This window comes from Petaurus breviceps, unplaced genomic scaffold, assembly GCF_028583685.1.
Source record: "Petaurus breviceps papuanus isolate PSGF00001 unplaced genomic scaffold, PetGlider_PUasm1.0 90825, whole genome shotgun sequence".
Taxonomy (NCBI): Eukaryota; Metazoa; Chordata; class Mammalia; order Diprotodontia; family Petauridae; genus Petaurus; species Petaurus breviceps.
This window is the reverse complement of record NW_027187353.1, coordinates 13,950,197-13,954,782: the sequence shown is the minus strand read 5'-3', so window position 1 is coordinate 13,954,782 and position 4,586 is coordinate 13,950,197. Positions and strand designations below refer to the sequence as shown.

Genomic DNA, 4,586 nt, shown 5'->3' with positions numbered 1-4,586 from the left:
AAGAAAGAAAGAAAGAAAGAAAGAAAGAAAGAAAGAAAGAAAGAAAGGAAGAAGAATGGAAGGAAGGGAGGGAAAGAAAGAAAGAAAGATGAAAGAGAGAGAGAAAGAAAGAGCTACTTCCCTCAAGAAGCTTACATTCTATTCGGAGATCCAACATACTTGCATTTGTATTAAATATTTATAAAATAAATAGTTCTTTAATGCATGAATAAAAGGGTAAGAGAACAAATATTTATTAAACACCCACTATGTTCAAGGAATTGAACTTAGCATTTTACAGCTAATATACCATTTGATCCTCATAACAACCCTGTAAGGTAGGTGATGCTATTATTTTTCAGTTGTTTTTCAGTCATGTCTGACTCTTTATAATTTCATTCAGGATTTTCTTTGCAAAGATACTGGGGGGGTTTGCCATTCCTTCTCCAACTCATTTTACTGATGAGATAGAGGTAAAGTGTCATATATTAGGAGCAGTAAGGCCAGTTTAGATGAACAATAGATTGTGGAAATAGGACTAATGGATAGTCAGTCTGGGAAGGTAGATTGGGTCCAGATTGGGAAGGGTTCAGAAGCCAAAATTATAACATTTTATTTCATCCTAGAGGCAATACAGAAACATTGAGCATTATTGAATAGAAGATGCTATGGTCATACCTTCAACATAAGGAAATTGCTTTGATAATTGGGGGAGAGTATTATTGGAATGGAGAAAGGAATGAGTCAGGGGAATGTCAGTAGTCCAGATGAGAAGAAATGAGATTCAGAACTAGGGTGGCCAAACTATAACTCTTGGAAGAGTGAGGGATTTTGAAAAGGAAGAAGCAATTAGATTTGCTAAGTATTGGATATGTGGAGTGAGGAAGAGGGAGGACTTGAGAATAACAAGGCTGTAAATGTGGGTGACTTTCAAAAAATAATGCCACCTTTATCAGTAATAGGAAAGGGAAGAAGAGGAGTGGGTTCAGGGGGATAAAAGATAATAAATTCTGTTTTGAACATGTTGAGTTTGATAGATATTGTAAGATGCACCCATTTAGAGATGACCAAATGGCAGTAGATACTGTAGGACTGAACTCTGGATAGAGTCTAAGGACAGATATATTGATTTGAGAGTCACTTATATGGATATAATACAAAGACCCATGGGAGCTAATGAGCTCATCAACAGAGATAGCATAGAGAGAGAGAGGAAAGAGAACTCAAGACAGTACAACCTTAGGATGTACCCACAATGATTATTGATATCATTGTCTCTGATATTTTTTCTAATTTTCCGTGTATCTTGTACATGCATAGTTGTTTACATGTTTTCATGGGGATGGGGAGGCATAGTTTTTTTTCTTTTTTCCATTGTTTGCATCCCTGGGGCTTAGCATGGTGTCCAATACCTCAATCAATCATATATTTTTATTGCCTTCTATATTCCAAGCACTGTGCTAAGTTCTTGGGATACAAAACAGGCAAAAGACAGTCCTTGCCCTTAAGAAATTTACAAACCAATGAGGGAGAAAACATGCAAATAAATATATAAAAAAACAGGCTATACACAGGATAAATCAGAAACTGGAAGAGCGAAGACACTAGAATTAAGAGGGAATGGGGAAGATTCGGTAAAAAGATGAAATTTTAATTGGGACTTAAATGAAGCCAGGTAGGTCAGTAGTTGGGCAAGAGAAGGAGTTGATTCCAGACATGGGGGAAAGCCAGGGCAAATGCCCAGAGTCTTGTTCCTTTAATAGTCAAGAAACCAGTGCCATTGGATTGAAGAGTATGGGGGCATAAGATATAAGAAAATTGGAAAAGTGGGAAGCGGCTTTGTTATGAAGATTTTTGAAACAGAGCATTTTGTATTTTATCCAAGACGCAAATAATAAGTATTGGAGTGACATGGTCAAACCTGTCCTTTGAGAAAATTACCTTATTGGCTAAGTGAAAGATGGATTAGAGTGGATCCTTAATAAATGCCTGCTGACTTGCAGAAACATCAAAAATCATTAAAAGACAGCTGAACTCAGATTAATTGCAAAGAACAATTGTGTTGCTAGAAAATAGATTAAACACAGGACACAGGTTTTCACTCTCACAAGAAAGATGGAATATTAGGTATATCTGTAATGACATGGAGAGGAGGAGGTCTGTTCCCTATACCTCAAGATGAAGTCACTTTCTCAGATGTTATTTTTGGTGTTTCTTTCCTAGCTGTTTTTCTTTGTTTCAAAGAAATGAACTATGTGGATGGGAGAGTATTGGAGGGATAATATTGGTGAGTGACTAGAGTGTAAAAAAGGCAACTATAAAACTTTTCATATTAAATGAAATTTAAAATAAAAATGACTCCCCAGTGCATGATTCAATCAAGCACTGAACAGGTGTATTGCATTGAAACAGGCTGCTGTATGGACAGCCTAAAATTATAGCTCCTTGGCCCAGGTTTTCACTGACCCCTAAGAAGTCCAGCCCTGGAATTTGAGATGAAGTTAATGGAATGAATAACATTTGGATTCAAAGGACATAAAACGGGAAAAAAAAATATCCAGTGCTGTCCCAGTCCCAGCATTCTAGCTTCAGGCAATCTTTCAGCCTTCCAGAAATGGCTCAGACATTCTCATTGAATGGGTATGGAGTGTAGTGAATAGAGTCTCACATTTACAGATTCAGAAAAAGAGACTTCATCAAGGAACAATGGGACAAGATGGAGAGTTTTATAAATTGGTAATTATCATTCTTCTGGAACCTCATATAGAATTTTGTATGGACTTCTCCTATGCATTCTTAATGGGATATAAAACTTTATAGGCAATCTGTGCTTGTATGTTATATGCTAACCAGACTGTAAGCCCCAGAAGGGCAGGCTCTCTATCATATCATATGCACTGCATACTTCATAACTACACTGGAGCCTAGCACAGTATTCAATGGATTTTATCACTTCAGTTTGATTTATTCATTGAATGACAATGAATAAATATCACACTGTTAGATTTCTTAGCTTTCCCAAAGGGTGGCCTTAGATGGTCATATACTTACCATCTAGACTTTAATATATCAAAACACAGCTTATCTTGTTCTCCAAATACTTTGAGCCTCATTTCATCATCTATAAAATAGGCATGATGATATTAGCTCTGCCTATGTGTAATAGTAATGGAATTTGAAGATCTTCCATGCCCTTCATTGGCAAGTAAACAGGTACTTAGCACTTAGTTTCAAGTTAATTACATCAAACCTCTGTTAAGAAACAGAAGGTATGAACCACTATTGCTGAAGTAACAGGAAGGGGCTGAACAGGGAGGAGCTAATACCGTCTATAAGGAAAAAGACCTAGCTGAGAGACACAGAATTTCTCTCAGCTAGCATCTGGAGGCTGGGCTGCTACAGCTGGACTGAGCATTGAAGTGAGAATTGAGAAGAACTGAGAAGAGAAATGAGAATGGAGCTGGAGAAAGTGATTTTGATTTTGAGAATGGAGCTTCTGCTAAGACTGTTCTTCTGGTAACTTTTGCTGAGAGCTTCCAAGGGCCAGCCAGAACTGCCAGAGGAAGCATGACTGTGGTGTTGGTACTTTGTCTGTGGCTTTGTTAAACTTTGTCTTCCCAGGAACAGCAACTGTGAAGGACTTGAGGTGCACTGGATAATGTGAGCTTCAATATGAAACAGGAACTGCATGGAAAGCTGGACAAGGAACTGGGAGCTCTCTGCCTTTGAACCCATGTGACATTTTGGTGGATTCAAGCTGAGACCATGGAAGAGGAACCACAGAAACTGAGAGCCTGCCTCAAGTCAAGATAAAAAGACCTCTTCTTGGGTATTTAACTGACTGATGAAATTGTAACTTACTTGTGATGTAGGGTTGGATGGCCTTTGAACTTTCCCATACCCCTTAAGAGAGTACTGAGTAGTGACTGAGTAGTGACTGTAACTTACTTGTGACCTAGGGGTGAAGGACTTTGACTTTTGTACTTCATGATTGAATTAAAGACTTTGTGATTGACTAAATGAATGTACTTTGCTTAAAACTATGTGACCACTTTGGTGAAAACTATTTGGCAATTTTAGTGATAAGTTGTGAAGTTATAACATTCTGTGTGGTGTACCTTGATTTTCTGTGAATATTTTGCTCTGATTTGTTACTGAATAAATGTGTGCTATACTACGTAATTAGAACCTTGAAAGCTGTTCACAGCAGCAGTCCTCTGGAAAGCTGTTCATGTGTGGCTTTACACTATGTCACAAGGTTCTTAAAAAAATGAAAAATAAGATATGAAAGTGCTTTTAATATTTGGTTTCCCAGGGGCTCAATAATCATTCCATTGTTTCAATGAAATTCAATGGGATTTTTTCAAATCCCTAAACATTTTTACTTTGCTTCACACATTAACTCTTAATTACATTCATATTTATACATGTAGTACTTAGTTATATTCATCTGCAAATAGTTAGGCATATATTTATAAATATTTTCCTCATATATATTCTTGCATTCACTAATTGCTGCCCACATGGATTTTAGTTATATCCCTCCAATTTGTATATATGTATATATATATATATATATATATATATATATATATATATATATATAT

At 36.7% G+C, this 4,586-nt stretch overlaps 1 protein-coding gene across 1 annotated transcript in view; it reads left to right on the top strand.

Moving 5' to 3' along the window:
* GRID1 (glutamate ionotropic receptor delta type subunit 1) overlaps nt 1–4,586 on the top strand; it is a 1,154,654-nt gene that overhangs the window by 1,062,376 nt on the left and 87,692 nt on the right. The gene's annotated exons all lie outside the window — the stretch shown is intronic.